Source organism: Artemia sp. Qi Xiang Cuo, chromosome 15, assembly GCF_049724085.1.
Source record: "Artemia sp. Qi Xiang Cuo chromosome 15, ASM4972408v1, whole genome shotgun sequence".
Lineage (NCBI taxonomy): Eukaryota > Metazoa > Arthropoda > Branchiopoda > Anostraca > Artemiidae > Artemia > Artemia sp. Qi Xiang Cuo.
The window spans coordinates 16,766,692-16,783,438 of record NC_142808.1 but is presented as its reverse complement, the minus strand read 5'-3'; the positions used below and the strand labels follow the sequence as shown (position 1 = coordinate 16,783,438).

The 16,747-nt window shown below is 38.1% G+C and overlaps 1 protein-coding gene across 2 annotated transcripts in view; it reads right to left on the bottom strand.

Annotated features, from left to right (window-relative positions):
* Positions 1–4,237, bottom strand: part of LOC148943392 (translation initiation factor eIF2 assembly protein-like) — an 81,968-nt gene extending 77,731 nt beyond the window's left edge. Inside the window, exon 1 of one of the 2 annotated variants that reach the window (XM_089101350.1) lies at positions 4,171–4,237. The gene's annotated coding sequence lies outside the window, so the exon portion shown is untranslated. Of the gene's footprint in view, positions 1–4,124 lie in introns of both variants that reach the window. The other variant, XM_089101346.1, reaches the window with a different exon arrangement.
* Between the last annotated feature and the right edge of the window lie 12,510 nt (positions 4,238–16,747).

Genomic DNA, 16,747 nt, shown 5'->3' with positions numbered 1-16,747 from the left:
ACCAGATTTTAGAGTATGAAGGGGGAATGGGATGAATGGTAAGGGGGATTTCTAAAACTTTGAATAACCTTTAAAAATTTGTGAGTTATAGCAATGGATCCTTGCAAAATAGATCTTCTGTTTAAAAGTACAACAAATTTGTTTTCAGCTTCAAAACTTTGCTCAATCCCAACTTATAAGGTTTTAAATGTATGCAAATACATTTCCTAAATTTTGGAAATAAAACATTCATATGGCTAAAAATTCTGCTCAAATAACTGAAAATGCATTTTCAGAACTAAAGCCAGAGAAAAAGAAACTGATAACTGAAAATTAAGGTAAAATGTTGTTTTGTCGAAATTTCATTGGGTAATGGGTATTTCAAAAACATCTTCCCATGACATAAAAAACATCTTCCTGTAACATAAATTATCCTCTAAAGTTGATTCTGATGTTTGTAGCGCTCTATGTCTTAGCACTTTACAAATATTTAGAAAGCTCCTAAAGTAGAATTTTAGAAAATTTTGAGTTTGGGGGGACGGGGGATTTTCAAAGCCTCTTCCCGTGATATAACCTGTCCTCTGAAGTCGATTCTGATGTTTGTAGCGCTCTATGTCTTAGTGCTTTATAAATATTTAAAAAGCTCCTAAAGTAGAATTTTAGAAAATTTTGAGTTTGGGGGGAAGGGGGATTTCAAAAACATCTTCCCATAACAAAATTTATCCTCTAAAGTGGATTCTGATGTTTGTAGCGCTCTATTTCTTGGCGCTTCAGAAATATTAAAAAAAACTTCGAAAGTAAAATTTTGGAAAATTTTGAGTTTGGGGGAAGGGGGATTTCAAAAACATCTTCCCGTAACATAATTTGTCCCCTGAAGTCGATTCCGATATTTGTAGAGCTCTATCTTTTAGCGCTTTAGAAATATTTAAAAAGCTCCTAAAGTAGAATTTTAGAAAATTTTGAGTTTGGGGGGAAGGGGGATTTTAAAAGCCTCTTCCCGTGATATAACGTGTCCTCTGAAGTTAATTCTGATGTTTTTATCACTCTATCTATTAGTGCATTAGAAATATTTTAAAAGCTTCTAAACTAGAATTTTGGAAAATTTTGAATTTGGGGGGAAGGGGGATTTAAAAACCATCGTCCCAAACCATAATTTGTCTTCTCCCGCTGTGTTTGGGGATTGTATCGAAATATAAATAACTTATAAAGCTTATCATTTATAATTTTGTTCTATTATGTGGGGTGGGGTTCAGTGTATTTATAAAACATCGTACCTATATATAACGTGTCCTGAAGTCAAGTCTGATGTATGTAGAGCTATCTGTATTAGTGCTTTAGAAATATTTAAAAAGCTCCTACAGTAGAATTTTAGAAAATTTTGAGTTTGGGGGAAGGGGGATTTCAAAAACATCTTCCCATAACATAATTTATCCTCTACAGTTGATTCTGATGTTTGTAGCGATATATGTCTTAGCGCTATAGAAATATTTAAAAAATCTTTTAAATTAAATCTTTGTGTTTGGGGGAAGGGGGATTTCAAACACATCTTCCCGTAACATAATTTGTCCCCTGAAGTTGATTCCGATATTTGTAGCGCTCTATCCATTAGTGCTTTGGAAATATTTAAAAAGCTTCTAAAGTAGAATTTTAGAAAATTTTGAGTTTGGGGGGAAGGGGGATTTTAAAAGCCTCTTCCCATGATATACCATGTCTTCTGAAGTCAATTCTGATGTTTTTAACACTCTATCTATTAGTGCTTTAGAAATATTTTAAAAGCTTCTAAATTAGAATTTTGGAAAATTTTGAGTTTGGGGGGAAGGGGGATTTCAAAAAACATCTTCCCATAATATAATTTTTCCTCTCAAGATGATTGTGATGTTTGTAGAGCTCTATGTCTTAGCGCTTTAGAAATATTTAAAAAAAGCTTCTAAAGTAGAATTTTGGAAAATTTTGAGTTTGGGGGGAAAGGGGATTTTAAATATCTCTTCCCTTGATATAATGTGTCCTCTGAAGTCGATTCTGATGTTTTAGCGCTCTATGTCTTAGTGCTTTAGAAATATTTAAAAAGCTCCTAAAGTAGAATTTTAGAAAGTTTTGAGTTTGGGGGGAAGGGGGATTTCAAAAACATCTTCCCATAACATAATTTATCCTCTACAGTTGATTCTGATGTTTGTAGCGCTCTATGTCGTAGTGCTTTAGAAATATTTAAAAAACTTCAAAAGTAAAATTTTGGAAAATTGTGAGTTTGGGGGAAGGGGGATTTCAAAAACATCTTCCCATAACATAATTTGTCCCCTGAAGTCGATTCCGATATTTGTAGCGCTCTATCTATTAGTGCTTTGGAAATATTTAAAAAGCTTCTAAAGTAGAATTTTAGAAAATTTTGAGTTGGGGGGAAGGGGGATTTTCAAAGCCTCTTCCCGTGATATACCGTGTCCTCTGAAGTCAATTCTGATGTTTTTAGCACTCTATCTATTAGTGCTTTAGAAATATTTTAAAAACTTCAAAAGTAGAATTTTGGAAAATTTTGAGTTTGGGGGGAAGGGGGATTTCAAAAACATCTTCCCCTAATATAATTTGTCCTCTAAAGATGATTCTGATGTTTGTAGTGCTCTATGTCTTAGCGCTTTAGAAATCTTTAAAAAAGCTTCTAAAGTAAAAATTTGGAGAATTTTGAGTTTGGGGGGAAGGGCCATTTTAAAAACCTCTTCCCGTGATATAACGTGTCCTCTGAAGTCGATTCTGATGTTTTTAGTGCTCTATGTCTTAGTGCTTTAGAAATATTTAAAAAGCTCCTAAAGTAGAATTTTAGAAAATTTTGAGTTTCGGGGGAAGGGGGATTTCAAAAACAGCTTCCCGTAACATAATTTGTCCTCTGAAGTTGATTCTGATGTTTTTAGCATTCTATCTATTAGTGCTTTAGAAATATTTTAAAAGCTTCTAAAGTAGAATTTTGGAAAATTTTGAGTTTGGGGGGAAGGGGGATTTTAAAAACCTCTTCCCGTGATATAACGTGTCCTCTGAAGTCGATTCTTATGTTTTTAGCACTCTATCTTTTAGTACTTTAGAAATATTTTAAAAGCTTCTAAAGTAGAATTTTAGGTTTGGATGGAAGGGGAATTTCAAAAACATCTTCCCATGACATAATTTGTCCTCTAAAAAGGATTGGGTTATTTTTACTGGTCCCTCTTGTCAAATCCTTTCCCTAATTAATAAAGTTTAAATGGTTTTATCAACAGAGTCGTTTGGCATGTGCCTGCTACCCTTAAGGGTAAGGGTTTCTGATAAGACAAGTGTGACATCACAACAAACCTGGTTTCATATACCATAAAGAAAGTCGGAATGGGTTGAAAATTAAATGGCTTAGGATTTAAATAGGATTTTGTAATATATTTTAATGAACAAGGTTAAAAGCAGAAGTTGTGTAAGGTAAGCAGTGATTTATATTTATGATAGTAATATAGGATGAAATATGAGTTAAAAACAACTAGTAATGTGCAGTAATTTACCATTATATACAGGGGGGGGGATGAGTGGAGGTAGGTACTTCAAAGTACCTTCCCGGGACAAACCTTAGCATGTACATCCATCCCTGAAAGTTTCATTTTCCTAACCCAACCCCTTTCCAAGATAGCCAAAAGTAACTAAAGTAGAATTTTACCAACCCTTCTACTACACAAGGGTTGACAGGTCTCATATCTTCATCACTCTCAGATGGTAATGGTGGGTAACTTCCTTCCTCACTTAACACAGAGTACCTATTAGCTAAAGGAATGGGCTGTATCCCTGGCACATTGTAACTTGGTGGATAAAAACCACTTCCCACTAACTGAACTGGTGCTCTTTGCACCTGCTGGACAATTTGTTGTTGACCATAAAATGCATTTGGGTTGTATGAACCTGGCTGCCAGCTTACTGGCACATCATGGGACCATGGAACTATCATTTGGTTCTGACTTGCATTATTATTAGCTCCATAAAACTGTGGGGTCATTTGCAAAAATGATTGTCCTTGACCTGTACCACTTCCACCTGCACCATCACCCCCTTGGGGGCCAGGTTGAATGTTCATTTCTTCTAGAGCACAAAATCGATTTTCAAAATTTATCCTTCAAAATTTATGAAATGTCATTCTAGTCACCTACCTCACAGAAACATTTAAAGCTTGAAGCAAAATATTTTATATCCTACAGTTAATCGTTTCTTCCCTTTTTTCCCAACTTTGTTTTTCAAGCACATTTACCAAATTTAAACTTGCTTCCAACTTCGCAGCGTTTCTAGTACCTAATAATAATAATAGCCTTTTCCGCCACCTAATTTTTAACTTCTTTTCGTCAGTGGTGGCTCGAAGCACCCATGCAAAGGAGGGGGAGGGCAAAGTCCCCGTTTGAACGGTTCTAGACCACATCACACGACTCTAAGAACCTTAACCCATTATCATGTATACTTAACTATGAAGATAAACTACTACTACTAAACTTTCCAAATCATTTCCCGTTTCCCTTAAATTATTCTTTGCAACATCCTTCTATCACGACCTGTTTTCCATTCACCCCTATATAATTGGCTAAAAAGAGCTTCCTTTAGAAATATATCTTCCTTCATCCATAGAACATGTCTTAGCTATCTCAACCTTTTTCTAATTATAGCCCTGGAAAGCCGGATTGAGAAACATTTTTCGTTCAGTTTACTGTTTGACATGTGGTCAGTCAGTCGGGTACCCAAAAAAAAAAAAAATACGCAGGAAATTTCTCTGGAAAAAAAAATCTAGCAAATATTCTTCCGTCTTTGGAACACTCATGCTTCAGAACTAAGCAGGGCACTGTTTCTGTTTTCTGTTTCTGCTCTGTTTTTAAAGTACCTGTTTCTGTTCTGTTCATACAAAAAAAACAGGACAGAAACAGATGACCTGTTTTTTTTATTTGCCTGTTCTGTTCTGTTGCTATTTTCATGATAACTATTTACCTGTCCTGTTTCTGTTTTTTTTTCTACCTGTTTTTCTTCTGTTCTCGATTTTATTTTATTGATTCGAGAATGAAATATTAAGAAATTTTGAACTTAAAAAATAGTGTTTTAAATCATAATTTTAAATATTAAAGAAGTGTGGTTACGCCCTATACACCTTTGGAATTAGAGCGTCAATATAAAGTAGAAGTAAGTAAAATGATGACAATCAGTGCGTCTAACATATCAAATGAGCTGCTAGATTGTTTCAGCTAGGCAAAATTAGCGCTTAGGAGTCAAATGAGAGTAGGTAGGTGTGTAAATGGAATAATGGTAAGGTTGCATTTTTGTTCCACTAAAACAACTTATTTTTTGTGTATGTTATTCAGTCAATTGAGCAGCATATTTGCACAGATAATGTCTAGGTGAAGCAGAATTCAAACAAATCACACGGTAATTTTTGCCATATAACACAATTAATAAAAAAAAATTGTCACTAAGCAGTAAATTATTTTTTGTATCTATCATAGGCAGCGCGCTAGCGCTGCCTAAGTAAAGAACAATGTAGGCACAATGTGTTTTTTTTCTTCTTCTTCAGTCAGGCACTTCTTATCGAAGGAGTTGTCGTAGAAACTTCGAAAAGGGCTTATTTGATTGGAAATTGGAGTGACTAGTGTCCTTTTTAATAGTCAAAAGGGATTGGAGGACAACTAGCCTTCCCCCCCCCCACGCCCATCCTTCCCCCAAACACATCCGATCAACATTTTGAGAGATCCATTTTGTTCAGCGCAGTTGATTTGCAGATAGAAAATATGTTTTTGAGGAGGAAACTCCCCCACAACCCTCGGGGAAAGGATTTTAAGTTATGCCCTAAGGGCATATAAAGACGATGTGGGCACAATGTACTATGTATCATTTTTTTCCTTTAGAGCAGGGCACTTCATATGGAAGGGGTCGTCGTAGAAACTTCAAAAGGGGCTCATTCGATTGGTAATTAAGAGTTCTAGTGCCCTTTTTAATAGTCGAAAGTGATTGGAGGGCAACTATCCCCCACGCCCATCATTCCCCCAAACACATCCAATCAAAATTTTGAAATAGCCATTTTGTTCAGCGTAGTTGATTTCCAGAAAGAAAATATATTTTTGAGGAGGGCACTCCCCCACAACCCTTGGGGCAAGGGTTTTAAGTTATGCCCTGAGGGGATATATGAACGATGTTGGCACAATGTACAATTTATTATTTTTTGCTTTAGAGCTGGGCACTTCATATGGAGGGGGTCGTCGTAGAAACTTCAAAAGAGGCTCACTTGATTGGAAATTGAGAGTTCTAGTGCCCATTTTAATAGTCGAAAGTGATTGGAAGGCAACTAGCCCCCCCCCCCACGACCATCATTCCCCAAAACACACCAAATCAAAATTTTGAGATAGTCATTTTGTTCAGCGTAGTCGATTTCTAGATAGAAAATATGTTTTTGAGGAGGAAACTCCCCGACAACCCTCAGGGCAGGGGTTTTAAGTTATGCCCTGGGGGCAGTTCAAAGTACAGGAAATTATACCTTTGTGCAGGACACTCCCCCCATAGTCTTCAGGGTAAGGGCTATAAGTTTTGCCCTGGGGTTATATAATATTTTTATTGAAATCTTTGTCGTAGAAACTTGAAAAAGTGCTCATTCGATTGGAAATTCAAAGCGGTAGTGCCGTTTTTAATAGTCGAAAGTGATTTGAAGGCAAGTAACCCCCCTCTCACGCCCATCTTTTCTCCAAACACATCCAATCAATAGTTTAGATAGCCATTTTGTTCAGTGTAGTTGATTTCTAGATAGAAAATATGTTTTTTTAGGAAGACACTCCCCCACAACCCTCAGGGCAAGGGTTTTAAGTTATGCCCTGGGGGAATATAAGGTTTTTATAGAAGGTGCTGTCGTAGAGACTTCAAAACAGGCTCATTCTATTGAAAATTCAAAGGGCTAGGGCCCTTTTTAATAGTCGAAAGTGATTTGAAGGCAACTAGCCCCCCTCTCACGCCCATATTTTCTCCAAATACATCCAATCATTATTTTAGGCAGCGGGCTAGCGCTGCTTAACTAATGAACGATGTGGCACGATGTGTTTTTTTCTCCATACCCAGGCACTTCGTATCGAAGGAGTTGTCGTGGAAACTTCAAAAAGGGATCATTCGATTGGAAATTGGAGTGGCTAGTGCCCTTTTTAATAGTCGAAAGTGATTGGAGGGCAACTAGCCCCCCCCACACCCATCATTCCCCCAAACACATCCAAGCAAAATTTTGAGATAACCCTTTTGTTCAGCGTAGTTGATTTCCAGATCGAAAATATGTTTTTGAGGAGGACACTCCCCCACAACCCTCAGGGCAAAGGTTTTAAGTTATGCATTCAGGTTATATAAGAACGATTTTGGCAAAATGTACTATGTATTATTTTTTTTTCGAAGGGCTAGTACCCTTTCGAAGGGCTAATACCCTATTTAATAGTCGAAAGTGATTGGAGGGAAACTAGCCGCCCCCCCCCAAACGCCCATCAAGAACGATGTGGGCAAAATGTGTTTTTTTTGTTTTGTTTTTTCTCCATACCCTGGTACTTCATATCGAAGGAGTTGTCGTAGAAACTTCGGAAATGTCTCATTCGATTTGAAATTGGAGTGGCTAGTGCCCTTTTTAATAGTCGAAAGTGATTGAAGGGCAACTAGCCCCCCAAAACGCCCATCATTCCCCCAAACACATCCAATCAAAATTTTGAGATAGCCCTTTCATTCAGCGTAGTTGATTTTCAGATAAAAATATATTTTTGAGGAGGACACTCCCCCATAACTCTCAGGGCAAGGGTTTTAAGTTATGCCCTGGGAGCATATAAGGTTTTTATAGAAGGCGTTGTCGTAGAAACTTCAAAACCGGCTCATTCGGTTGGAAATTCAAAGGGCTAGTACCCTTTTTAATAGTCGGAAGTGATTGGAGGGCAACTAGCCCCCCCCCCGACGCCCATCCTTACCCCAAATACATCCAAACAAAATTTTGAGATAGCCATTTTGTTCAGCGAAGCTGATTTCCAGATAGAAAATATGTTTCCGAGGAGGGCACTCCCCAAAACCCTCAGGGCAAGGGATTTAAGTTATGCCCTTTGGGCATATAAGGTTTTTAAAGAAGGTGTTGTCGTAGAAACTTCAAAAAAGCTCATTCGTATGGAAATTCAAAGTGCTAGTGCCCTTTTTAACCCTTTCAGTCACGAATTTTAGCCTGGAAGGTCAAAATTATGAGAGTAGCGAAAGTCAACCATGTGATTGATAATTACTTACCATGAATTTTTTCAGATTTTTTTCTGAACGTCTTCTTTCTTTTCCACCATGTACTTGAGCAAGGACAGTGTGACCAAATTTATTCAAATACAGTATAAAACCAATGAAAAACTGAGACTTCAAATATAGTACAAAAAACGAGAAACTGAATTGACAATGATCCTTTTACGTTTCTTTAGGTTTGTGAAACTGTGCGAAACAGTTTCGCGATTCTTCCAGGCAAAGTGGGACGTTGCACTTGGTACACATGAACCTAGTCTTCATGATACAGGGGGCATTTTTACACCTGTTTTGGGCGGCAAATTTTTCTGGCCAATGAGCAAAGGAATCTTTCTTCACGGCGGAGCAGGGCCTACGAAATTTGAGTTTTCGTTTCCTACGATTTTCGGCAACCGAGTCTTCTTCATCACTCTCCTCCTCTTCGCTTGAAGGAAGAGATCTGGGTCGGCCTCTTCTTCTAGGAGTGTCTTCAGACATAATGAGAGTCTCTGCTATGTCGAGTCGGAAGGTGAACGAATCGACAATGTTCTTTTGTCTCATATTCTGTGCCTTGCAAATCTCGACATATTCAAGCCAACTGTTGACTACAGCAAGATCGATCAAATGGAATACGAGTCTCAAAGTCCATTTTTTTGATCGAATGAGGGTCCTATAGTAGGATACCATCTGGTCAAGCTTATCAACCCCACCCATACTCAGGTTATAAGCCGCAATAGCTTCCGGCTGCGTCACTTGTACCTCTGTCTTCGTTTTCTTACACCACTTCATCACGTTTTTTACGTTGCCGCTTCCAATCATGTTAGAAGCGACTATCACCGATCTACAGTCCATCCACTTGATCAGACATACTTCTCCACTCACTAGCTCGTGGAACGCCCCCTTCCTTTCTTTTTCAGAGACGTATCAGATTCCAACTTTGCGCCAAGAACTCTATTCGCTCTGATCGTGCCGGTGCCATACATACTTTTCCGTTCAAGCTCTTCAAGGAGCGGAATACTCGTAAAAAAGTTGTCAAAGAATATTTTCGTATGCGGGCGAAGCTGGACGTGACCAGCAAGAGCTAGTACCATTCCAGGTCCCAGTCCGAACTGCTTCTGCTCTTCCGTCAGGATAGTTTTCTTACCCTGGTAAACATCAAAAGTGAGTATGATGCCGTTACTGTTACAAAGCATAAAGATTTTTATGCCCCACGGTGTTGGCTTCCCCTGATATACTGTTTTATGTCCAATGCACCGGTGTACGGCACCATTTGCTCGTCGACTGATACATACTCAGAAGGTACGATGCTTTCTGTCTTTTTCAGGACCCGGTCTATAACCGGACGAACCTTCCATACGCGATCGGTGTTCTCCGGGTCTTTAGAGAGGATATCTACCAGATGAAACAAATTTCGGAGACGCGAAAACCTATTGAAGTTCATGGCGTCTGCTATTAGAGGTATCCGAGTCCGACTACCCCAGTACATGCGATACCTTGGGAATTTAAAAGCACTCATCGCTATATGAATACCTATGAACCTTCTTATTTCAGAGGCTGTTGTACCCAAACTTGAGCCGGTTTTCTGTACAGAATAAAGATTGGTCATCTCGGCGGCTAACTCATAAAATTCACTATCAAAATATTCTTTGAAGTAGTCTATAGGCTCCTCGGGACCAAGTGGCGGCGGCGCCGGGTCGGCATTGTTGATAACTTTCGAGAAGATCGCATTCTTCCATACGAGTCTGCGTTTTCGATTTTTCGGAGGCGGGGGGAGGAGCGGCTCATCATCCTCAACTTCCGATAATGAATCTTCATCCGTATCGTGTGGCTGCGATAGATTTACTGACGCCCAATCTTCACCTTCGTCATCTGAGTTTGGTAGGTCCGATAACTCTGAAAGGTCTGAGTCGATCGCGTCCAAGACATTCAGTATGTCAGCGTGACGAACTCGACGTGGTCGATCATTGGATGGACCTGGAAAAGAAGATAGTGAGTCGCTTTTACAGAATAGCGACGTGACAGGAAAAAGTTATCACTGATGTTTTCAAATAATACTAACCAAAGTATGTTACTCTGACTGTACCATATATGCTGCTATTGAACTAGAAAAGTTAGTATCAAGTCACACTGTCCTTACCCAAGAACACGCTACTTCGAAAAAATCTGCGGCATCTATCCAACGCACTAGCGAGGTAAACTTTTTAATAGATGGGGTAACTAACTGAAAAGGACAAATGAACCCCTTTTTTCGCGTATTTTCATGGTAAATCTGGTAAAAAAATGCATGAAAACATACCTGGTAGATCCATTCTTTCGAGTACGGATGTGCAACAACTTCAAAATACTGCTAAAAATCAGAATTTAGCATCATCGGTTTGAAACTTCGCCAGTGTCTTTTCGCATTACTTATTATTATGGAGCGCATACTCGAGTATCGCTGCCACCTACAGGGTCCAAGAAGACCAAGCGAAGCTGTGATGTTCTCATGTGAGAACATGGTGACTGAAAGGGTTAATATTCGAAAGTAATTGGAGGCCAACTAGCCCCCCCCCCTCACACCCATCATTCCTCCAAATACATCCAAAAAAAAATTTGGGATAGCCATTTTGTTCAGCGTAGTTGATTTCCAGATAGAAAACATATTTATGACGAGGACACTCCCCCACAACCCTCAGGGCAAGGATTATAAGTTATGCCCTGTGGGCATATAAGTTTTTCAATGAAATCTTTGTCGTAGAAACTTGAAAAATGGCTCATTCGATTTGAAATTCAAAGTGATAGTACACTTTTTAATAGTCAAAAGTGATTTGAGGGCACCTAACCCCCCCTCTCACGCCCACCTTTTCCCAAAACACATCCAATCAAAATTTTTTAGACAGTCATTGTATTCAACGTAGTTGAAAGTTTTGGAAATTAGGTCTTTAAGGATGACAACCCCTCCTCCTACAGCCCTCAGGGCAAGGGTTGTAAGTCATGCCCTCGGGGCATATAAAGTTTTTATTGAAAGCGTTGTCGCAGAAACTTCAAAAGGGTTCATTCAATTGGAAATTGAAAGAGGTAATGCCTTTTTTTATAGCTGAAAGTGATTGGGTAGCGGCTAACGCCCCTCTCACGCCCAACATATTCCCAATCACATCGAATTAAAATTTTAAGATATCCATTTTGTTCAACGTAGTTGAAAATTCTGGAAAATAGATCTTTTAGGATGATAACCCCCTCAGAGACCTCAGTGCAAGGGTTGTGAGTTATGCCCTGGGGCATATGAAGTTTTTATTGAAAGCGCTATCGTAGAAAGTTCAAAAGAGCTCATTCAATTGGAAATTCAAAAGGCTAGTGCATTTTTTAATAGTTGAAAGTGATTGAATAGCGACTAACGCCCCTCTCACGCCTACCATATTCCAAAACACATCCAATCAAAATTTTGAGACATCCATTTTGTTCAACGTAGTTGAACGTTCTGGAAATTAGGACTTTAGGATTATAAGCCCCTCAGAGCCCTCAGTGCAAGGGTTGTAAGCTATGCCCTGGGGGCATATAAGGTTTATATAGAAAGTTGTTGCATAAATGATAGGCAGCGCGATCGCACTGCCTAAGGAAAGAACGGGGATACTCGAGAACCAGACAAGAAACGGGGACTAAGTAAAGAGGAGGACACTCCCCCACAGTCCTCAGGGCAAGGATTTTAAGTTATGCCCTGGGGGCCTATAAGAACGATGTTGGCACGATAAATTATTTATTAATTTTTTCCTTTAGAGCAGGGCACTTCGTATCGAAGAAGTTATCGTAGAAACTTCGAAAAGCGTTCATTTAATTGGAAATTGGAGTGGCTTGTGCCCTTTTTAATAGTCAAAAGTGATTGGAAGTTGACTAACACCCCTTCCACGCCCACTATTTCCCGAAAAACATCCAATCAAAATTTTGAGATAGCCATTTTGTTCTGTGTAGTTGATTTCCAGATAAAAATTATGTTTTTGAGGACAGTCCCCCTTAGGGCAAGCCTTTAGGGCAAGGGCTGTAAGTTATTTCCTGGGGGCATATAAGGTTTTTTATTGAAGGCGTGGTCGTAGAAACTTCAAAACAGGCTCATTCGATTGGAAATTCAAAGGTCTAGTGCCCTTTTAAATAGTAGAAAGTGATTAGAGGGCAACTAACCCGCCTCTCATGCACACCTTTTCCCCAAACACATCTAATCAAAATTTTGAGATAACCATTTTATTCAACGTAGTTTTAAGTTCTAGACATTAGGTCTTTGAGGATGTCAACCCCCCCCCCCCAGTCCTCAGAGCAAGGGTTGTAAATTATGCCCAGAGGCATATAAGGTTTGTATATAACGCGTTGTCGTAGAAACTTCTAAAAGGGCTCATTCGATTGGAAATTGAAATGGCTAGTGCCCGTTTTAATAGTCGAAATTGATTGGAAAGCAACTAACACACCTTCCTCGCCCACTATTTCCCCAAACACATCCAATAAAGATTTCGAGATAGCCATCTTGTTCCACGCAGTTCAAAGTTCAGGAAATTATACCTTCGAGCAGGACACTCCTCCCACAGTCTTCAAGGTAAGGGTTATAAGTTATGACCTGAGGTTATATAAGGGTTTTATTGAAATCTTTGTCACAGACACTTGAAAAAGGGTTCATTCGATTGGAAATTCAAAGGGCTAGTGCCCTTTTTAATAGTCGCAAGTGATTTGAAGGCAACTAACCCCCCTCTCACGGCCATATTTTCTCCAAACACATCCAATCAATATTTTAGATAGCCATTTTGTTCAGCGTAGTTGATTTTCAGATAGAAAATATGTTTTTTAGGAGGAAACTCCCCCACAACCCTCAGGGCAAGAGTTTTAAGTTATGCCCTGGGGCATATAGGGTTTTTATAGAAGGCGTTACTAGGGATCTAGGTATTACTCTGAACAGGACATAATTTATGCATGTTTTTGTTCTGTTTGTTGATAGTTATTTGATGGTTTTGTTCTGTTTGATGGTTATTTGGTGTTTTTCATGGTTATTTGATGTTGTTTTGTTCTGCTTGTTGATGGTTGTTTGATGATTGTGAGTGTTGGTCAATTTATTTGTTGTTTTCTTGGACGTAGACATAAGTCCAACAACATTTGCTGGATGTTTCTCGGATGTAGACATAAGTTCAACAACAATTTCTGGATGTTTCTTGGATGTAGAAATAAGTCCAACAACAATTGCTGGATGTTTCTTGGATGTAGACATAAGTTCAACAACAATTGATGGATGTTTCTTGGATGTAGACACAAGTTCAACAACAATTGCTGGATAATCGATTCTAACGGGACAAGATCACGTGTCTTTTTGGAGATCAATCAGGGGATGTTTCTAAGTGTATTGATCCATTAACGGAGCAAGATCGCATTGAATATAAGGAAGTATTTTTGCTATAGTTGCTATTAGTTTGAGAATAGAATTCAAGGAGTGAGAACAGTTTGACTTTACTCATTAAGATATATTTGTAATAATGAGTGGAATGTTTACAATATTAGAAGTTGATAGTGGAGTGTGTAGCAATGATACAAGAGCACCAAACATTGCGGTGGAAATCACGAGAGGATCAGGGCTTTGTCTGGAATGGGATGAAGTATATGCAAGATATGTGATATCTTTGAGCAAATTTCAAATGGAGGATCAATTATGCTTCGCTGCAAAAGTTGATAAAACACATGTGAATAGACTTCAAAGTGCTTCAAATGCAATAGTGAAGCATATCGAAGACCATAAGCTGTATTGCTAATTGTGCATGTGTAATATATATTATTGTTGTAATTATAGAATAAAATTGTTTCGAAATAGAAAATGTCACCCTTTTGTTAGAATGTTAGATTAAGTAGAACGATTCATGGTCAGTCTAGAATCGGTAGTGTGAATTCTAGGATTAAGAGATGTATACGTTTGAAACAGAGATAATTACGTTAAATCTGATGGCTATAGAAAAATATTTTATTCGGGATGACGATTTCCTCGAGTTATCCCTTTAACGGAAGATGTTCCCAAAGGGAATACTTTACAATATAATGAAAAGTGATTATCCCCCATTTGACTATTGTATGAAGCTTTTACAATGTGACTCAAATGCTTATACTCAATTTATTGATATATTAATCGGAACAAAGCAGAATAATATCGTGGATATGCTTTTGAAAACATTGCGATAAATTCAATGTAGATGGATTCCCCTTCGAAAGAGGTAGCGTCATAGAGTTACTCCTCTCCCATTCCCTTCTGAATTTATCGAACGAGGATCAATTTGTTTTAGCTAAAAGAGAGTTGACATCGGAAACCAAAAAATGTTCTATACATGTCCACTATGCATGTACACTCTTGGCAATCGGTCATCATGTGAGAATCCTACAATTATTGATGACTATAATGAAAAGTGCAAATTATGCAATCCCTGTAAATTATATAAACGATATGCAGCACAAATTAAAGGATGCAATTCATGTCTTGAAGAGATTTGTGACTCTCACCCTAGAGGACATCTATTATCCAATTGCCCCTATGACAAATGTGATCAGTGGGAGAATACTTACCCCGGTATGATTGGAAAGAACCCCAAACGTGATTTTAGCTTATTTCTACAAGATTGGTACCGTCGTGGATTTAAATTATTTTGGGAGGAAGAATCTGGTCTACAATTCAACTGTTGGGGTAACAAGACAATTTGGTTTCTACGTCATCGTTGTGAAGACATTGCCTATTATGACTATAAACCTAGTGATTTTTATTTGGCAGTTACCGAATGTGATTCACCATTTGAAAACACTGTATGTGATATTGCTTCAAATAGACAGATTGAAACACGTGAATTTCATAATATGAATGCAAATAGTATCATTGACTATAGAAAGAGATATGACAAGAGTGAAATTACATAATACTGTAGAAAATGTGACCATGACTTTGCATCCAATCAAGATCAATATACAGTGAATTCAAATGATCTACCAGCATTAGTGGTTCACGAAAGTTGCCAATACACCGAAGAAGAAATCTAAAGTGAAGAATCAAGACATTGTTGTGTATATCAATTTCTTTATTAATAAACAAATTCACATAAATTTTTAAGCACTTTACTCGTAGGACACTAAAATCAATATTATACAGGTCTGAGAGGATATTTTCCACCATAAAGTCGTTCAGACGTGGATTGTCTACATAAATGTTGAGAAACTGCTTGTGCATATAGCCGCGACATCTGAACACGAAATTTTGTGGCGCATGGAAACCACAGCTTTTAGTCGTCAGATCCTGCATTCTCTTCTGATTTTGAATAATAGTTTTCCCACTGCTCACAATATAGTTGCTGATGTGTGGAGTGTAGAATGTATAGGGTAGGCCAAGAGGATCAAAAATTCAATCGTCTTCATAGATTGAAAGATGCACAACCAATGGCCAGTATTCACAGTCGACGCACTGCTATTAATAAGGATTAGGGTATTGTTGGTACTTTGAATTTTTCCAAGAAAGTCCGAGGGCAGACAATATGATCTGTATTTGGACGTGTACGGGTCCATATGACTGGTGTTCATGATGCAAGGTCTAGTAGAACACTGCCTTCGGGAGTGATTTCCCAACAGGTTTCATATTGATTTAGCGAAATTAGTAAAATACTCTCAGCTAATGTTTCGGCACACTCTAAACCCACACTCCTCGTTCGTACTATACTCATATCCTGGGTGCCAGAAAAATCCAATACAATGATACCATGTGTTTTAGCGAACATGTTTTCGGTTATACCATTTTCAAATAGTTGTGAATCATGATCTAGGGTTTTTATGGTCAACTCATACAATGTCATATAGGATTTATAAAAAGATAGATTGTAGAGTGGGATTCCATTTACTTTGCAGACAAGAGGTGAAAGCCCAGACATTTATAATTTTATATGGGCATCCAGTCAACGATCCTATTGCACTGGCGCGTTTTACAAATGCCAAGGCTAATTTTGACGGAATTTCGCCATTGATAAAGGATAAGTCGGTGAAGGTGCGTGAGCCTGTGGCAATATGACGTTGATTGGTGATTGTATGAGGAACAAGTAGTTTAATATTATTTCCACTGGCTCTCAATTTTTAGACTGCCAAAGCAACAGAACTCATAACCTGCTGTTTGCGTACATGTAGTATTTCCGAGTTGAAGGAGAGATATACATCACGATTGGCAGAAAGTTCTTTACGTAAAGTTAAATTGAACGGAGCAAGCGTCAATTTTAGATCCCCTTTAATATTGAGTGGTAACCATTGGGGTATATTAAATTTTTCATGATATATTTTATAACTAGATGTAATTCACTAGTTGCAGCATTTTAAGTGCATCTGTACTATCAATATTAGTAATATATTCATATCCATTGGAGGTGCCTCTCAACTCCTTATATGACTTGGGTGTAATTAGCATGAATTGCATATAGCTTGTATAATTTGAGAGATTTTTGCTTGTGCTCACCAGTGTGCCATTTATGTAGACACTGATTTGACGAAATAAATTATGTAATATACAATTTTCATAGGATAT